This window comes from Schistocerca serialis, chromosome 1 (assembly GCF_023864345.2).
Source record: "Schistocerca serialis cubense isolate TAMUIC-IGC-003099 chromosome 1, iqSchSeri2.2, whole genome shotgun sequence".
NCBI classification, from domain to species: domain Eukaryota; kingdom Metazoa; phylum Arthropoda; class Insecta; order Orthoptera; family Acrididae; genus Schistocerca; species Schistocerca serialis.
The window spans coordinates 235,753,844-235,775,900 of NC_064638.1; the positions used below are offsets into that span (position 1 = coordinate 235,753,844).

The 22,057-nt window shown below is 37.5% G+C and overlaps 1 long non-coding RNA gene across 1 annotated transcript in view; it reads right to left on the minus strand.

Moving 5' to 3' along the window:
- Window positions 1–22,057, minus strand: part of LOC126466630 (uncharacterized) — a 94,153-nt gene that overhangs the window by 66,331 nt on the left and 5,765 nt on the right. Inside the window, exons 2-5 of the long non-coding RNA XR_007585985.1 lie at window positions 16,390–16,613; window positions 11,312–12,041; window positions 6,018–6,614; window positions 2,228–3,858 (exon numbers count right to left, since the gene is read on the minus strand). This is a non-coding gene — a long non-coding RNA (uncharacterized LOC126466630). The remainder of the gene's footprint in view (window positions 1–2,227; window positions 3,859–6,017; window positions 6,615–11,311; window positions 12,042–16,389; window positions 16,614–22,057) is intronic.

A 22,057-nucleotide genomic window follows, 5' to 3' on the forward strand; every position in this document is an offset into this window, starting at 1 on the left:
TCATTCCTAACTTTTTTACATTTTCTCTGGGGTAATGTTTCATTTCCTCATCTAAACATTAACCTCTACACAGACACAACCTTTTTTTACCTTCTCTGCACCATTCTCCAACCTTGTATTGCAACACCTATACAAAATTTAACATCAACTTCACCTTACTCACGTTTTTAACTCTACTTCAAACCATACACCATCGGTTACTCCATTCTTTCGAAAACTAGAACATCACTACTTCAGTACATTCATCATTTCTAATTACCACATTACTCCAATTTCATAAACCTCCACGTCACGCACATACCAACTACTTCATACACACTCTCTCACACGTTACATGTCTCCACTATATCATTTCATTTCCTCTCGTATTCGAAATATTAAGGGACTATACTTCCTACACCTTTCTACCTCCATAACACATGTCAAAGGGTAAATTCTTTTACACTAAGCCACAACAAACAAAATAACCAGACACAATATAAACCTTCTTTACAATCTCATCAATAACCAAGGGTCGCTCAAGTGTCTCTTTATTTACTAGTCTTCACTGTATTTCACTTCACAATAGCTAATAACCTCTCCACAGGTGGACTCTTTAGAACTTCTACAAATTTTAATAGTAACACAATCACACTCCACAAAGCGACTCTCCATTACCTTCATCAAGTTTCACCTTCATCATCAAACATTTTTAACATTTCCTGTTCTCAACATCAGTACAACTCATTTGCCAAATAGGGGTACCAATAAAACTTTTTATCCCGTCACACACAAATACATCCTCACTATCATTGTTCTCCACCACACATTACTGAAATAATTAGGTCTATGGATTGGGAAAGAGCTACGTCCCCACACACACACGCCTCCATCCTAAATTTCACCTCACATCAGGTATCTACATCATTTCGACACACATCGTAAATTAACATAATTTCTATAATGTTGGATTTACGTGGGAGCTTCTCGTTCCAAACAACAATCAGCATGTATACCTCAATGGGAAGGGTCATCAATTACACTTTCTGTACACCTTACATATACTGCAACTTTCACTATAACAACACTTTACTTTTCGCTCTGCGTCTGCAATAGGGTCTTCAAACACCTTCTACTCTCTTCCTAATTTAAACAGTCACAGGTCTTACTCTCATCATCTCACTCATACAAAACTCCAAAAACTCAATAATGCAACTCTCATGATCAAATTTCATAACAGGTCTCAAACATCATCAACTTGCTAGTCACTGTTTCTTACATCTATACACTCCAACCACACCTTTGTTCATTCACCTCTAAGATTTCTTGGGACTCTTTCTCACTTTACTTAAATCTATGCCTTCTTCCAATCCCTCTTTTAAACATTGTACCCACATTGCCTTTATCAACACATCATCACTCACTCTACTCTTGGATATACTATCTTCAGTCTGGCTTCCCTCTTTTCACAGGGCACCTACGATTAACTCGCAAACAATTATTATAAATCATCCACATTTCTGCTCAACTCAGGTCTCCTCCTACTCTGCCATACATAGCGTGACAACTGCACCAATACCTACTTTTTCATTTACATTCATATCTTCAACTTGCTACCAGCTCACACAAGGGACATCCAAGGATTAACAATTGCCTCGGCAAGGGAATCTCCACCTCATACCATATAAACTCCATTCTCACAAAATACTCTCTTTTCAGTGTTTTCAGCTCATACACATCACCTACATTCTAAATATTTTGAGAATAAACCTATAAACCCTTATCAACTATCCTAATTTTTAGGGGATCAATCTACAGGGGGAACAAAATTTCTTTCATAACAATCAAACCAACATGCATTTTGTCTCTTTTTTACTTTCTACACTCGCTTTCAATTCCCTCATCCTCGCTGCCTTATCCAAAGTGAAATATTATTTTATTGGTCTTCTATTCGTACATCTCTCTACCAACTTCAAAGGATATTATACTCTTTGGGACAATACATATTCACCTCTATGGATTATCATTTCGTCAAGTCACACACACTACTACATCACCGTATCACTAACTGTCCAAACTCTAATCTTGTAGGCAGAACGGACAGGAGCAACATTAGTTCACAAAGCATTCATCACCAAACTCAGCACTTCGACTTCACTTCCTCACACCTCTTCACTACCACACCTCATTCCTAACTTTTTTACCTTTTCTCTGGGGTAATGTTTTACTTCCTCATCTAAACATTAACCTCTACACAGACACAACCTTTTTTTACCTTCTCTGCACCATTCTCCAACCTTGTATTATAACACCTATACAAAATTTAACATCAACTTCACCTTACTCAGGTTTTTAACTCTACTTCAAACCATACACCATCAGTTACTCCATTCTTTCGAAAACTAGAACATCACTACTTCATTACCTTCATCATTTCTAATTACCACATTACTCCAATTTCATAAACCTCCACATCACGCACATACCAACTACTTCATACACACTCTCTCACACGTTACATGTCTCCACTATATCATTTCCTCTCGTATTCGAAATATTAAGGGACTGTACTTCCTACACCTTTCTACCTCCATAACACATGTCAAAGGGTAAATTCTTTTACACTAAGCCACAACAAACAAATAACCAGACACAATATAAACCTTCTTTACAACCTTATCAATAACCAAGGGTCGCTCAAGTGTCATTTTGTTTACTAGTCTTCACTGTATTTCACTTCACAATAGCTAATAACCTCTCCACAAGTGGACTCTTTAGAACTTCTACAAATTTTCCACAAAGCGACTCTCCATTACCAACATCAAGTTTCACCTTCATCATATACATTTTTAACATTTCCTGTTCTCAACATCAGTACAACTCATTTGCCAAATAGGGTTACCAATAATACTTCCTATCCCGTCACACATAAATACTTCCTCACTATCATTATTCTCCACCACACATAACTGAAATAATGAATTCTATGGCTTGGGAAAGGGCCACGTCCTCACACACACACGCCTCCATCCTAAATTTCACCTCACATCAGGTATCTACATCATTTCGACACACATCGTAAATTAACATAATTTCTATAATGTTGGATTTACGTGGGAGCTTCTCGTTCCAAACAACAATCAGAATGTATACCTCAATGGGAAGGGCCATCAATTACACTTTCTGTACACCCTACATATACTGCAACTGTCACTATAACAACACTTTACTTTTCACTCTGTATCTGCAATAGGGTCTTCAAACACCTTCTACTCTCTTCCTAATTTAAACAGTCACGGGTCTTACTCTCATCATCCGGCTCATACAAATCTCCAAAAACTCAATAATGCAACTCTCATGATCAAATTTCATAACAGGTCTCAAACATCATCAACTTGCTAGTCATTGTTTCTTACATCTATACACTCCAACCACACCTTTGTTCATTCACCTCTAAGATTTCTTGGGACTCTTTCTCACTTTACTTAAATCTATGCCTTCTTCCAATCTCTCTTTTAAACATTGTACCCACATTGCCTTTATCAACACATCATCACTCACTCTACTCTTGGATATACTATCTTCAGTCTGGCTTCCCTCTTTTCACAGGGCACCTACGATTAACTCGCAAACAATTATTATAAATCATCCACATTTCTGCTCAACTCAGGTCTCCTCCTACTCTGCCATACATAGCGTGACAACTGCACCAATACCTACTATTTCATTTACATTCATATCTTCAACTTGCTACCAGCTCACACAAGGGACATCCAAGGATTAACAATTGCCTCGGCAAGGGAATCTCCACCTCATACCACATAAACTCCATTCTCACAAAATACTCTCTTTTCAGTGTTTTCAGCTCATACACATTACCTACATTCTAAATATTTTGAGAGTAAACCTATAAACCCTTATCAACTATCCTAATTTTTAGGGGATCATTCTACAGGGGGAACAAAATTTCTTTCATAACAATCAAACCAACATGCATTTTGTCTCTTTTCTACTTTCTACACTAGCCTTCAATTCCCTCATCCTCGCTACCTTATCCAAAGTGAATTATTATTTGATTGGTCTTCTATTCGTACATCTCTCTACCAACTTCAAAGGATATTATACTCTCTGGGACAATACGTATTCACCTCAATGGATTATCATTTCGTCGAGTCACACACACTACTAGATCACCGTATCACTAACTGTCCAAACTCTAATCTTGTAGGCAGGACGGACAGGGGCAACATTAGTTCACAAACCATTCACCACCAAACTCAGCAATTCGACTTCACTTCATCACACCTCTTCACTACCACACCTCATTCCTAACTTTTTTACATTTTCTCTGGGGTAATGTTTCATTTCCTCATCTAAAAATTAACCTCTACACAGACACAACCTTTTTTTACCTTCTCTGCACCATTCTCCAACCTTGTATTGCAACACCTATACAAAATTTAACATCAACTTCACCTTACTCACGTTTTTAACTCTACTTCAAACCATACACCATCGGTTACTCCATTCTTTCAAAAACTAGAACATCACTACTTCAGTACCTTCATCATTTCTAATTACCACATTACTCCAATTTCATAAAGCTCCACGTCACGCACATACCAACTACTTCATACACACTCTCTCACACGTTACATGTCTCCACTATATCATTTCCTCTCGTATTCGAAATATTAAGGGACAGTACTTCCTACACCTTTCTACCTCCATAACACATGTCAAAGGGTAAATTCTTTTACACTAAGCCACAACAAACAAAATAACCAGACACAATATAAACCTTCTTTACAATGTTATCAATAACCAAGGGTCGCTCAAGTGTCTCTTTATTTACTAGTCTTCACTGTATTTCACTTCACAATAGCTAATAACCTCTCCACAAGTGGACTCTTTAGAACTTCTACAAATTTTAATAGTAACACAATCACACTCCACAAAGCGACTCTCCATTACCTTCATCAAGTTTCACCTTCATCATCAAACATTTTTAACATTTCCTGTTCTCAACATCAGTACAACTCATTTGCCAAATAGGGGTACCAATAAAACTTTTTATCCCGTCACACACAAATACATCCTGACTATCATTGTTCTCCACCACACATTACTGAAATAATTGGGTCTATGGATTGGGAAAGAGCTACGTCCCCACACACACACGCCTCCATCCTAAATTTCACCTCACATCAGGTATCTACATCATTTCGACACACATCGTAAATTAACATAATTTCTATAATGTTGGATTTACGTGGGAACTTCTCGTTCCAAACAACAATCAGCATGTATACCTCAATGGGAAGGGCCATCAATTACACTTTCTGTACTCCTTACATATACAGCAACTGTCACTATAACAACACTTTACTTTTCGCTCTGCATCTGCAATAGGGTCTTCAAACACCTTCTACTCTCTTCCTAATTTAAACAGTCACGGGTCTTACTCTCATCATCCGGCTCATACAAATCTCCAAAAACTCAATAGTGCAACTCTCATGATCAAATTTCATAACAGGTCTCAAACATCATCAACTTGCTAGTCATTGTCTCTTACATCTATACACTCCAACCACACCTTTGTTCATTCACCTCTAAGAACTCTTGGGACTCTTTCTCACTTTACTTAAACCTATGCCTTCTTCCAATCTCTCTTTTAAACATTGTACCCACATTGCCTTTATCAACACATCATCACTCACTCTACTCTTGGATATACTACCTTCAGTCAGGCTTCCCTCTTTTCACATGGCACATACGATTAACTCGCAAACAATTATTATAAATCATCCACATTTCTGCTCAACTCAGGTCTCCTCCTACTCTGCCATACATAGCGTGACAACTGCACCAATACCTACTTTTTCATTTACATTCATATCTTCAACTTGTTATCAGCTCACACAAGGGACATCCAAGGATTAACAATTGCCTCGGCAAGGGAATCTCCACCTCATACCATATAAACTCCATTCTCACAAAATACTCTCTTTTCAGTGTTTTCAGCTCATACACATCACCTACATTCTAAATATTTTGAGAATAAACCTATAAACCCTTATCAACTATCCTAATTTTTAGGGGATCATTCTACAGGGGGAACAAAATTTCTTTCATAACAATCAAACCAACATGCATTTTGTCTCTTTTCTACTTTCTACACTAGCCTTCAATTCCCTCATCCTCGCTACCTTATCCAAAGTGAATTATTATTTGATTGGTCTTCTATTCGTACATCTCTCTACCAACTTCAAAGGATATTATACTCTCTGGGACAATACATATTCACCTCAATGGATTATCATTTCGTCGAGTCACACACACTACTACATCACCGTATCACTAACTGTCCAAACTCTAATCTTGTAGGCAGGACGGACAGGGGCAACATTAGTTCACAAACCATTCACCACCAAACTCAGCAATTCGACTTCACTTCATCACACCTCTTCACTACCACACCTCATTCCTAACTTTTTTACATTTTCTCTGGGGTAATGTTTCATTTCCTCATCTAAACATTAACCTCTACACAGACACAACCTTTTTTTACCTTCTCTGCACCATTCTCCAACCTTGTATTGCAACACCTATACAAAATTTAACATCAACTTCACCTTACTCACGTTTTTAACTCTACTTCAAACCATACACCATCGGTTACTCCATTCTTTCGAAAACTAGAACATCACTACTTCAGTATCTTCATCATTTCTAATTACCACATTACTCCAATTTCATAAACCTCAACATCACGCACATACCAACTACTTCATACACACTCTCTCACACGTTACATGTCTCCACTATATCATTTCCTCTCGTATCGAAATATTAAGGGACTGTACTTCCTACACCTTTCTACCTCCATAACACATGTCAAAGGGGTAAATTCTTTAACACTAAGCCACAACAAACAAAATAACCAGACACAATATAAACCTTCTTTACAATCTTATCAATAACCAAGGGTCGCTCAAGTGTCTCTTTATTTACTAGTCTTCACTGTATTTCACTTCACAATAGCTAATAACCGCTACACAAGTGGACTCTTTAGAACTTCTACAAATTTTCCACAAAGCGACTCTCCATTACCAACATCACGTTTCACCTTCATCATCTACATTTTTAACATTTCCTGTTCTCAACATCAGTATAACTCATTTGCCAAATAGGGTTACCAATAATACTTCCTATCCCGTCACACATAAATACTTCCTCACTATCATTATTCTCCACCACACATAACTGAAATAATGAATTCTATGGCTTGGGAAAGGGCCACGTCCTCACACACACACTCCTCCATCCTAAATTTCACCTCACATCAGGTATCTACATCATTTTGACACACATCGTAAATTAACATAATTTCTATAATGTTGGATTTACGTGGGACTTCTCGTTCCAAACAACAATCAGCATGTATACCTCAATGGGAAGGGTCATCAATTACACTTTCTGTACACCTTACATATACTGCAACCTTCACTATAACAACACTTTACTTTTCGCTCTGCGTCTGCAATAGGGTCTTCAAACACCTTCTACTCTCTTCCTAATTTAAACAGTCACGGGTCTTACTCTCATCATCTCACTCATACAAAACTCCAAAAACTCAATAATGCAACTCTCATGATCAAATTTCATAACAGGTCTCAAACATCATCAACTTGCTAGTCATTGTTTCTTACATCTATACACTCCAACCACACCTTTGTTCATTCACCGCTAAGAACTCTTGGGACTCATTTTCACTTTACTTAAACCTATGCCCTCTTCCAATCTCTCTTTTAAAAAATGTACCCACATTGCCTTTATCAACACATCATCACTCACTCTACTCTTGGATATACTATCTTCAGTCTGGCTTCCCTCTTTTCACAGGGCACCTACGATTAACTCGCAAACAATTATTATAAATCATCCACATTTCTGCACAACTCAGGTCTCCTCCTACTCTGCCATATATAGCGTGTCAACTGCACCAATACCTACTTTTTCATTTACATTCATATCTCCAACATGCTACCAGCTCACACAAGGGACATCCAAGGATTAACAATTGCCTGGGCAATGGGAATCTCCACCTCATACCCTATAAACTCCGTTCACGCAAAATACTCTCTTTTCAGTGTTTTCAGCTCATACACATCACCTACATTCCAAATATTTTGAGAATAAACCTATAAACCCTTATCAACTATCCCAATCACGGGATCAAACTACAGGGGGAACAAAACTTGTTTCATAACAATCAAACCAACATCCATTTTTTCTCTTTTCTACGTTCTACACTCGCTTTCAATTCCCTCATCCTCGCTTCCTCATCCAAAGCGAATTATTATTTGATTGGTCTTCTATTCGTACATCTCTCTACCAACTTCAAAGGATATTTTACTCTCTCGGACAATACATATTCACCTCTATGGATTATCATTTCAACAAGTCACACACACTACTAGATCACGGTATCACTAACTGTCCAAACTCAAATCTTGTAGGCAGGATGTACAGGGGCAACATTAGTTCACAAACCATTCACCACCAAACACAGCAATTCGACTTCACTTCATAACACCTCTTCACTACCACACCTCATTCCTAACAATTTTACATTTTCTCTGGGGTACTGTTTTATTTCCTCATCTACACATTAACCTCTACACTGACACAACCTTTTTTTACCTTTTCTGTACCATTCTACAACCTTGTATTATAACACCTTTACAAAATTTAACATCAACTTCACCTTACTCAGGTAGTTCACAAACCATTCACTACCAAACACAGCAATTTGACTTCACTTCATCACACCTCTTCACTACCACACCTCATTCCTAACTATTTTACATTTTCTGTGGGGTACTGTATTACTTCCTCATCTACACATTAACCTATACACTGACACAACCTTTCTTTACCTTCTCTGCACCATTCTACAACCTTGTATTATAACACGTATACAAAATTTAACATCAATTTCACCTTACTCAGGTTTTTAACTCTACTTCAAACCATACACCATCGATTACTCCATTCTTTCGAAAACTAGAACATCACTACTTCAGTACCATCATCATTTCTAATTACCACATTACTCCAATTTCATAAACCTCCACATCACGCACATACCAACTACTTCATACACACTGTCTCACATGTTACATGTCTCCACTATATCATTTCATCTCGTATTCGAAATGTTAAGGGACTGTACTTCCTACACCTTTCTACCTCCATAACACATGTCAAAGGGTACATTCTTTTACACTAAGCCACAACAAACAAAATAACCAGACACAATATAAACCTTCTTTACAATCTTATCAATAACCAAGGGTTGTTCAAGTGTCTCTTTTTATTCGAAATGTTAAGGGACTGTACTTCCTACACCTTTCTACCTCCATAACACATGTCAAAGGGTACATTCTTTTACACTAAGCCACAACAAACAAAATAACCAGACACAATATAAACCTTCTTTACAATCCTATCAATAACCAAGGGTTGTTCAAGTGTCTCTTTGTTTACTAGTCTTCACTGTATTTCACTTCGCAATAGCTAATAACCTCTCCACAAGTGGACTCTTTACAACTTCTACAAATTTTAATGGTAACACAATCACACTCCACAAAGCGACCCTCCATTACCAACATCAAGTTTCACCTTCATCATCTACATTTTTAACATTTCCTGTTCTCAACATCAGTACAATGCATTTGCCAAATAGGGGTACCAATAAAACTTCTTATCCTGTCACACACAAATACATCCTCACTATCATTATTCTCCACCACACATTACTGAAATAATTAATTCTATGGATTGGGAAAGAACTACGTCCTCAAACACACACACGCCTCCATCCTAAATTTCACCTCACATCAGGTATCTACATCATTTCGACACACATCGTAAATTAACATAATTTCTATAATGTTGGATTTACGTGGGAGCTTCTCGTTCCAAACAACAATCAGAATGTATACCTCAATGGGAAGGGCCATCAATTACACTTTCTGTACACCCTACATATACTGCAACTGTCACTATAACAACACTTTACTTTTCACTCTGTATCTGCAATAGGGTCTTCAAACACCTTCTACTCTCTTCCTAATTTAAACAGTCACGGGTCTTACTCTCATCATCCGGCTCATACAAATCTCCAAAAACTCAATAATGCAACTCTCATGATCAAATTTCATAACAGGTCTCAAACATCATCAACTTGCTAGTCATTGTTTCTTACATCTATACACTCCAACCACACCTTTGTTCATTCACCTCTAAGATTTCTTGGGACTCTTTCTCACTTTACTTAAATCTATGCCTTCTTCCAATCTCTCTTTTAAACACTGTACCCACATTGCCTTTATCAACACATCATCACTCACTCTACTCTTGGATATACTATCTTCAGTCTGGCTTCCCTCTTTTCACAGGGCACCTACGATTAACTCGCAAACAATTATTATAAATCATCCACATTTCTGCTCAACTCAGGTCTCCTCCTACTCTGCCATACATAGCGTGACAACTGCACCAATACCTACTTTTTCATTTACATTCATATCTTCAACTTGCTACCAGCTCACACAAGGGACATCCAAGGATTAACAATTGCCTCGGCAAGGGAATCTCCACCTCATACCATATAAACTCCATTCTCACAAAATACTCTCTTTTCAGTGTTTTCAGCTCATACACATCACCTACATTCTAAATATTTTGAGAATAAACCTATAAACCCTTATCAACTATCCTAATTTTTAGGGGATCATTCTACAGAGGAACAAAATTTCTTTCATAAGAATCAAACCAACATGCATTTTGTCTCTTTTCTACTTTCTACACTAGCCTTCAATTCCCTCATCCTCGCTACCTTATCCAAAGTGAATTATTATTTGATTGGTCTTCTATTCGTACATCTCTCTACCAACTTCAAAGGATATTATACTCTCTGGGACAATACATATTCACCTCAATGGATTATCATTTCGTCGAGTCACACACACTACTACATCACCGTATCACTAACTGTCCAAACTCTAATCTTGTAGGCAGGACGGACAGGGGCAACATTAGTTCACAAACCATTCACCACCAAACTCAGCAATTCGACATCACTTCATCACACCTCTTCACTACCACACCTCATTCCTAACTCTTTTACATTTTCTCTGGGGTAATGTTTCATTTCCTCATCTAAACATTAACCTCTACACAGACACAACCTTTTTTTACCTTCTCTGCACCATTCTCCAACCTTGTATTGCAACACCTATACAAAATTTAACACCAACTTCACCTTACTCACGTTTTTAACTCTACTTCAAACCATACACCATCGGTTACTCCATTCTTTCAAAAACTAGAACATCACTACTTCAGTACCTTCACCATTTCTAATTACCACATTACTCCAATTTCATAAACCTCCACGTCACGCACATACCAACTACTTCATACACACTCTCTCACACGTTACATGTCTCCACTATATCATATCATTTCCTCTCGTATTCGAAATATTAAGGGACTGTACTTCCTACACCTTTCTACCTCCATAACACATGTCAAAGGGTAAATTCTTTTACACTAAGCCACAACAAACAAAATAACCAGACACAATATAAACCTTCTTTACAATCTCATCAATAACCAAGGGTCGCTCAAGTGTCTCTTTATTTACTAGTCTTCACTGTATTTCACTTCACAATAGCTAATAACCTCTCCACAAGTGGACTCTTTAGAACTTCTACAAATTTTAATAGTAACACAATCACACTCCACAAAGCGACTCTCCATTACCTTCATCAAGTTTCACCTTCATCATCAAACATTTTTAACATTTCCTGTTCTCAACATCAGTACAACTCATTTGCCAAATAGGGGTACCAATAAAACTTTTTATCCCGTCACACACAAATACATCCTCACTATCATTGTTCTCCACCACACATTACTGAAATAATTAGGTCTATGGATTGGGAAAGAGCTACGTCCCCACACACACACGCCTCCATCCTAAATTTCACCTCACATCAGGTATCTACATCATTTCGACACACATCGTAAATTAACATAATTTCTATAATTTTGGATTTACGTGGGAGCTTCTCGTTCCAAACAACAATCAGCATGTATACCTCAATGGGAAGGGCCATCAATTACACTTTCATTACACCTTACATATACTGCAACTGTCACTATAACAACACTTTACTTTTCACTCTGTATCTGCAATAGGGTCTTCAAACACCTTCTACTCTCTTCCTAATTTAAACAGTCACGGGTCTTACTCTCATCATCCGGCTCATACAAATCTCCAAAAACTCAATAATGCAACGCTCATGATCAAATTTCATAACAGGTCTCAAACATCATCAACTTGCTAGTCACTGTTTCTTACATCTATACACTCCAACCACACCTTTGTTCATTCACCTCTAAGATTTCTTGGAACTCTTTCTCACTTTACTTAAATCTATGCCTTCTTCCAATCCCTCTTTTAAACATTGTACCCACATTGCCTTTATCAACACATCATCACTCACTCTACTCTTGGATATACTATCTTCAGTCTGGCTTCCCTCTTTTCACAGGGCACCTACGATTAACTCGCAAACAATTATTATAAATCATCCACATTTCTGCTCAACTCAGGTCTCCTCCTACTCTGCCATACATAGCGTGACAACTGCACCAATACCTACTTTTTCATTTACATTCATATCTTCAACTTGCTACCAGCTCACACAAGGGACATCCAAGGATTAACAATTGCCTCGGCAAGGGAATCTCCACCTCATACCATATAAACTCCATTCTCACAAAATACTCTCTTTTCAGTGTTTTCAGCTCATACACATCAGCTACATTCTAAATATTTTGAGAATAAACCTATAAACCCTTATCAACTATCCTAATTTTTAGGGGATCATTCTACAGGGGGAACAAAATTTCTTTCATAACAATCAAACCAACATGCATTTTGTCTCTTTTCTACTTTCTACACTAGCCTTCAATTCCCTCATCCTCGCTACCTTATCCAAAGTGAATTATTATTTGATTGGTCTTCTATTCGTACATCTCTCTACCAACTTCAAAGGATATTATACTCTCTGGGACAATACATATTCACCTCAATGGATTATCATTTCGTCGAGTCACACACACTACTAGATCACCGTATCACTAACTGTCCAAACTCTAATCTTGTAGGCAGGACGGACAGGGGCAACATTAGTTCACAAACCATTCACCACCAAACTCAGCAATTCAACTTCACTTCATCACACCTCTTCACTACCACACCTCATTCCTAACTTTTTTACATTTTCTCTGGGGTAATGTTTCATTTCCTCATCTAAACATTAACCTCTACACAGACACAACCTTTTTTTACCTTCTCTGCACCATTCTCCAACCTTGTATTGCAACACCTATACAAAATTTAACATCAACTTCAACTTACTCACGTTTTTAACTCTACTTCAAACCATACACCATCGGTTACTCCATTCTTTCGAAAACTAGAACATCACTACTTCAGTACCTTCATCATTTCTAATTACCACATTACTCCAATTTCATAAACCTCCACGTCACGCACATACCAACTACTTCATACACACTCTCTCACACGTTACATGTCTCCACTATATCATTTCATTTCCTCTCGTATTCGAAATATTAAGGGACTGTACTTCCTACACCTTTCTACCTCCATAACACATGTCAAAGGGTAAATTCTTTTACACTAAGCCACAACAAACAAAATAACCAGACACAACATAAACCTTCTTTACAATCTCATCAATAACCAAGGGTCGCTCAAGTGTCTCTTTATTTACTAGTCTTCACTGTATTTCACTTCACAATAGCTAATAACCTCTCCACAAGTGGACTCTTTAGAACTTCTACAAATTTTAATAGTAACACAATCACACTCCACAAAGCGACTCTCCATTACCTTCATCAAGTTTCACCTTCATCATCAAACATGCGACTCTCCATTACCTACATCAAGTTTCCCCTTCATCATCAAACATTTTTAACATTTCCTGTTCTCAACATCAGTACAACTCATTTGCCAAATAGGGGTACCAATAAAACTTTTTATCCCGTCACACACAAATACATCCTCACTATCATTGTTCTCCACCACACATTACTGAAATAATTAGGTCTATGGATTGGGAAAGAGCTACGTCCCCACACACACACGCCTCCATCCTAAATTTCACCTCACATCAGGTATCTACATCATTTCGACACACATCGTAAATTAACATAATTTCTATAATGTTGGATTTACGTGGGAACTTCTCGTTCCAAACAACAATCAGCATGTATACCTCAATGGGAAGGGTCATCAATTACACTTTCTGTACACCTTACATATACTGCAACTTTCACTATAACAACACTTTACTTTTCGCTCTGCGTCTGCAATAGGGTCTTCAAACACCTTCTACTCTCTTCCTAATTTAAACAGTCACAGGTCTTACTCTCATCATCTCACTCATACAAAACTCCAAAAACTCAATAATGCAACTCTCATGATCAAATTTCATAACAGGTCTCAAACATCATCAACTTGCTAGTCACTGTTTCTTACATCTATACACTCCAACCACACCTTTGTTCATTCACCTCTAAGATTTCTTGGGACTCTTTCTCACTTTACTTAAATCTATGCCTTCTTCCAATCCCTCTTTTAAACATTGTACCCACATTGCCTTTATCAACACATCATCACTCACTCTACTCTTGGATATACTATCTTCAGTCTGGCTTCCCTCTTTTCACAGGGCACCTACGATTAACTCGCAAACAATTATTATAAATCATCCACATTTCTGCTCAACTCAGGTCTCCTCCTACTCTGCCATACATAGCGTGACAACTGCACCAATACCTACTTTTTCATTTACATTCATATCTTCAACTTGCTACCAGCTCACACAAGGGACATCCAAGGATTAACAATTGCCTCGGCAAGGGAATCTCCACCTCATACCATATAAACTCCATTCTCACAAAATACTCTCTTTTCAGTGTTTTCAGCTCATACACATCACCTACATTCTAAATATTTTGAGAATAAACCTATAAACCCTTATCAACTATCCTAATATTTAGGGGTTCAATCTACAGGGGGAACAAAATTTCTTTCATAACAATCAAACCAACATGCATTTTGTCTCTTTTTTACTTTCTACACTCGCTTTCAATTCCCTCATCCTCGCTACCTTATCCAAAGTGAATTATTATTTTATTGGTCTTCTATTCGTACATCTCTCTACCAACTTCAAAGGATATTATACTCTTTGGGACAATACATATTCACCTCTATGGATTATCATTTCGTCAAGTCACACACACTACTACATCACCGTATCACTAACTGTCCAAACTCTAATCTTGTAGGCAGAACGGACAGGAGCAACATTAGTTCACAAAGCATTCATCACCAAACTCAGCACTTCGACTTCACTTCCTCACACCTCTTCACTACCACACCTCATTCCTAACTTTTTTACCTTTTCTCTGGGGTAATGTTTTACTTCCTCATCTAAACATTAACCTCTACACAGACACAACCTTTATTTACCTTCTCTGCACCATTCTCCAACCTTGTATTATAACACCTATACAAAATTTAACATCAACTTCACCTTACTCAGGTTTTTAACTCTACTTCAAACCATACACCATCAGTTACTCCATTCTTTCGAAAACTAGAACATCACTACTTCATTACCTTCATCATTTCTAATTACCACATTACTCCAATTTCATAAACCTCCACATCACGCACATACCAACTACTTCATACACACTCTCTCACACGTTACATGTCTCCACTATATCATTTCCTCTCGTATTCGAAATATTAAGGGACTGTACTTCCTACACCTTTCTACCTCCATAACACATGTCAAAGGGTAAATTCTTTTACACTAAGCCACAACAAACAAATAACCAGACACAATATAAACCTTCTTTACAACCTTATCAATAACCAAGGGTCGCTCAAGTGTCATTTTGTTTACTAGTCTTCACTGTATTTCACTTCACAATAGCTAATAACCTCTCCACAAGTGGACTCTTTAGAACTTCTACAAATTTTCCACAAAGCGACTCTCCATTACCAACATCAAGTTTCACCTTCATCATATACATTTTTAACATTTCCTGTTCTCAACATCAGTACAACTCATTTGCCAAATAGGGTTACCAATAATACTTCCTATCCCGTCACACATAAATACTTCCTCACTATCATTATTCTCCACCACACATAACTGAAATAATGAATTCTATGGATTGGGAAAGGGCCACGTCCTCACACACACACGCCTCCATCCTAAATTTCACCTCACATCAGGTATCTACATCATTTCGACACACATCGTAAATTAACATAATTTCTATAATGTTGGATTTACGTGGGAGCTTCTCGTTCCAAACAACAATCAGAATGTATACCTCAATGGGAAGGGCCATCAATTACACTTTCTGTACACCCTACATATACTGCAACTGTCACTATAACAACACTTTACTTTTCACTCTGTATCTGCAATAGGGTCTTCAAACACCTTCTACTCTCTTCCTAATTTAAACAGTCACGGGTCTTACCCTCATCATCCGGCTCATACAAATCTCCAAAAACTCAATAATGCAACTCTCATGATCAAATTTCATAACAGGTCTCAAACATCATCAACTTGCTAGTCATTGTTTCTTACATCTATACACTCCAACCACACCTTTGTTCATTCACCTCTAAGATTTCTTGGGACTCTTTCTCACTTTACTTAAATCTATGCCTTCTTCCAATCTCTCTTTTAAACATTGTACCCACATTGCCTTTATCAACACATCATCACTCACTCTACTCTTGGATATACTATCTTCAGTCTGGCTTCCCTCTTTTCACAGGGCACCTACGATTAACTCGCAAACAATTATTATAAATCATCCACATTTCTGCTCAACTCAGGTCTCCTCCTACTCTGCCATACATAGCGTGACAACTGCACCAATACCTACTTTTTCATTTACATTCATATCTTCAACTTGCTACCAGCTCACACAAGGGACATCCAAGGATTAACAATTGCCTCGGCAAGGGAATCTCCACCTCATACCACATAAACTCCATTCTCACAAAATACTCTCTTTTCAGTGTTTTCAGCTCATACACATTACCTACATTCTAAATATTTTGAGAATAAACCTATAAACCCTTATCAACTATCCTAATTTTTAGGGGATCATTCTACAGGGGGAACAAAATTTCTTTCATAACAATCAAACCAACATGCATTTTGTCTCTTTTCTACTTTCTACACTAGCCTTCAATTCCCTCATCCTCGCTACCTTATCCAAAGTGAATTATTATTTGATTGGTCTTCTATTCGTACATCTCTCTACCAACTTCAAAGGATATTATACTCTATGGGACAGTACGTATTCACCTCAATGGATTATCATTTCGTCGAGTCACACACACTACTAGATCACCGTATCACTAACTGTCCAAACTCTAATCTTGTAGGCAGGACGGACAGGGGCAACATTAGTTCACAAACCATTCACCACCAAACTCAGCAATTCGACTTCACTTCATCACACCTCTTCACTACCACACCTCATTCCTAACTTTTTTACATTTTCTCTGGGGTAATGTTTCATTTCCTCATCTAAAAATTAACCTCTACACAGACACAACCTTTTTTTACCTTCTCTGCACCATTCTCCAACCTTGTATTGCAACACCTATACAAAATTTAACATCAACTTCACCTTACTCACGTTTTTAACTCTACTTCAAACCATACACCATCGGTTACTCCATTCTTTCAAAAACTAGAACATCACTACTTCAGTACCTTCATCATTTCTAATTATCACATTACTCCAATTTCATAAAGCTCCACATCACGCACATACCAACTACTTCATACACACTCTCTCACACGTTACATGTCTCCACTATATCATTTCCTCTCGTATTCGAAATATTAAGGGACAGTACTTCCTACACCTTTCTACCTCCATAACACATGTCAAAGGGTAAATTCTTTTACACTAAGCCACAACAAACAAAATAACCAGACACAATATAAACCTTTTTTACAATGTTATCAATAACCAAGGGTCGCTCAAGTGTCTCTTTATTTACTAGTCTTCACTGTATTTCACTTCACAATAGCTAATAACCTCTCCACAAGTGGACTCTTTAGAACTTCTACAAATTTTAATAGTAACACAATCACACTCCACAAAGCGACTCTCCATTACCTTCATCAAGTTTCACCTTCATCATCAAACATTTTTAACATTTCCTGTTCTCAACATCAGTACAACTCATTTGCCAAATAGGGGTACCAATAAAACTTTTTAACCCGTCACACACAAATACATCCTCACTATCATTGTTCTCCACCACACATTACTGAAATAATTAGGTCTATGGATTGGGAAAGAGCTACGTCCCCACACACACACGCCTCCATCCTAAATTTCACCTCACATCAGGTATCTACATCATTTCGACACACATCGTAAATTAACATAATTTCTATAATGTTGGATTTACGTGGGAACTTCTCGTTCCAAACAACAATCAGCATGTATACCTCAATGGGAAGGGTCATCAATTACACTTTCTGTACACCTTACATATACTGCAACTTTCACTATAACAACACTTTACTTTTCGCTCTGCGTCTGCAATAGGGTCTTCAAACACCTTCTACTCTCTTCCTAATTTAAACAGTCACAGGTCTTACTCTCAACATCTCACTCATACAAAACTCCAAAAACTCAATAATGCAACTCTCATGATCAAATTTCATAACAGGTCTCAAACATCATCAACTTGCTAGTCACTGTTTCTTACATCTATACACTCCAACCACACCTTTGTTCATTCACCTCTAAGATTTCTTGGGACTCTTTCTCCCTTTACTTAAATCTATGCCTTCTTCCAATCCCTCTTTTAAACATTGTACCCACATTGCCTTTATCAACACATCATCACTCACTCTACTCTTGGATATACTATCTTCAGTCTGGCTTCCCTCTTTTCACAGGGCACCTACGATTAACTCGCAAACAATTATTATAAATCATCCACATTTCTGCTCAACTCAGGTCTCCTCCTACTCTGCCATACATAGCGTGACAACTGCACCAATACCTACTTTTTCATTTACATTCATATCTTCAACTTGCTACCAGCTCACACAAGGGACATCCAAGGATTAACAATTGCCTCGGCAAGGGAATCTCCACCTCATACCATATAAACTCCATTCTCACAAAATACTCTCTTTTCAGTGTTTTCAGCTCATACACATCACCTACATTCTAAATATTTTGAGAATAAACCTATAAACCCTTATCAACTATCCTAATTTTTAGGGGATCAATCTACAGGGGGAACAAAATTTCTTTCATAACAATCAAACCAACATGCATTTTGTCTCTTTTTTACTTTCTACACTCGCTTTCAATTCCCTCATCCTCGCTACCTTATCCAAAGTGAATTATTATTTTATTGGTCTTCTATTCGTACATCTCTCTACCAACTTCAAAGGATATTATACTCTTTGGGACAATACATATTCACCTCTATGGATTATCATTTCGTCAAGTCACACACACTACTACATCACCGTATCACTAACTGTCCAAACTCTAATCTTGTAGGCAGAACGGACAGGAGCAACATTAGTTCACAAAGCATTCATCACCAAACTCAGCACTTCGACTTCACTTCCTCACACCTCTTCACTACCACACCTCATTCCTAACTTTTTTACATTTTCTCTGGGGTAATGTTTTACTTCCTCATCTAAACATTAACCTCTACACAGACACAACCTTTTTTTACCTTCTCTGCACCATTCTCCAACCTTGTATTATAACACCTATACAAAATTTAACATCAACTTCACCTTACTCAGGTTTTTAACTCTACTTCAAACCATACACCATCAGTTACTCCATTCTTTCGAAAACTAGAACATCACTACTTCATTACCTTCATCATTTCTAATTACCACATTACTCCAATTTCATAAACCTCCACATCACGCACATACCAACTACTTCATACACACTCTCTCACACGTTACATGTCTCCACTATATCATTTCCTCTCGTATTCGAAATATTAAGGGACTGTACTTCCTACACCTTTCTACCTCCATAACACATGTCAAAGGGTAAATTCTTTTACACTAAGCCACAACAAACAAATAACCAGACACAATATAAACCTTCTTTACAACCTTATCAATAACCAAGGGTCGCTCAAGTGTCATTTTGTTTACTAGTCTTCACTGTATTTCACTTCACAATAGCTAATAACCTCTCCACAAGTGGACTCTTTAGAACTTCTACAAATTTTCCACAAAGCGACTCTCCATTACCAACATCAAGTTTCACCTTCATCATATACATTTTTAACATTTCCTGTTCTCAACATCAGTACAACTCATTTGCCAAATAGGGTTACCAATAATACTTCCTATCCCGTCACACATAAATACTTCCTCACTATCATTATTCTCCACCACACATAACTGAAATAATGAATTCTATGGCTTGGGAAAGGGCCACGTCCTCACACACACACGCCTCCATCCTAAATTTCACCTCACATCAGGTATCTACATCATTTCGACACACATCGTAAATTAACATAATTTCTATAATGTTGGATTTACGTGGGAGCTTCTCGTTCCAAACAACAATCAGAATGTATACCTCAATGGGAAGGGCCATCAATTAGACTTTCTGTACACCCTACATATACTGCAACTGTCACTATAACAACACTTTACTTTTCACTCTGTATCTGCAATAGGGTCTTCAAACACCTTCTACTCTCTTCCTAATTTAAACAGTCACGGGTCTTACCCTCATCATCCGGCTCATACAAATCTCCAAAAACTCAATAATGCAACTCTCATGATCAAATTTCATAACAGGTCTCAAACATCATCAACTTGCTAGTCATTGTTTCTTACATCTATACACTCCAACCACACCTTTGTTCATTCACCTCTAAGATTTCTTGGGACTCTTTCTCACTTTACTTAAATCTATGCCTTCTTCCAATCTCTCTTTTAAACATTGTACCCACATTGCCTTTATCAACACATCATCACTCACTCTACTCTTGGATATACTATCTTCAGTCTGGCTTCCCTCTTTTCACAGGGCACCTACGATTAACTCGCAAACAATTATTATAAATCATCCACATTTCTGCTCAACTCAGGTCTCCTCCTACTCTGCCATACATAGCGTGACAACTGCACCAATACCTACTTTTTCATTTACATTCATATCTTCAACTTGCTACCAGCTCACACAAGGGACATCCAAGGATTAACAATTGCCTCGGCAAGGGAATCTCCACCTCATACCACATAAACTCCATTCTCACAAAATACTCTCTTTTCAGTGTTTTCAGCTCATACACATTACCTACATTCTAAATATTTTGAGAATAAACCTATAAACCCTTATCAACTATCCTAATTTTTAGGGGATCATTCTACAGGGGGAACAAAATTTCTTTCATAACAATCAAACCAACATGCATTTTGTCTCTTTTCTACTTTCTACACTAGCCTTCAATTCCCTCATCCTCGCTACCTTATCCAAAGTGAATTATTATTTGATTGGTCTTCTATTCGTACATCTCTCTACCAACTTCAAAGGATATTATACTCTCTGGGACAATACGTATTCACCTCAATGGATTATCATTTCGTCGAGTCACACACACTACTAGATCACCGTATCACTAACTGTCCAAACTCTAATCTTGTAGGCAGGACGGACAGGGGCAACATTAGTTCACAAACCATTCACCACCAAACTCAGCAATTCGACTTCACTTCATCACACCTCTTCACTACCACACCTCATTCCTAACTTTTTTACATTTTCTCTGGGGTAATGTTTCATTTCCTCATCTAAAAATTAACCTCTACACAGACACAACCTTTTTTTACCT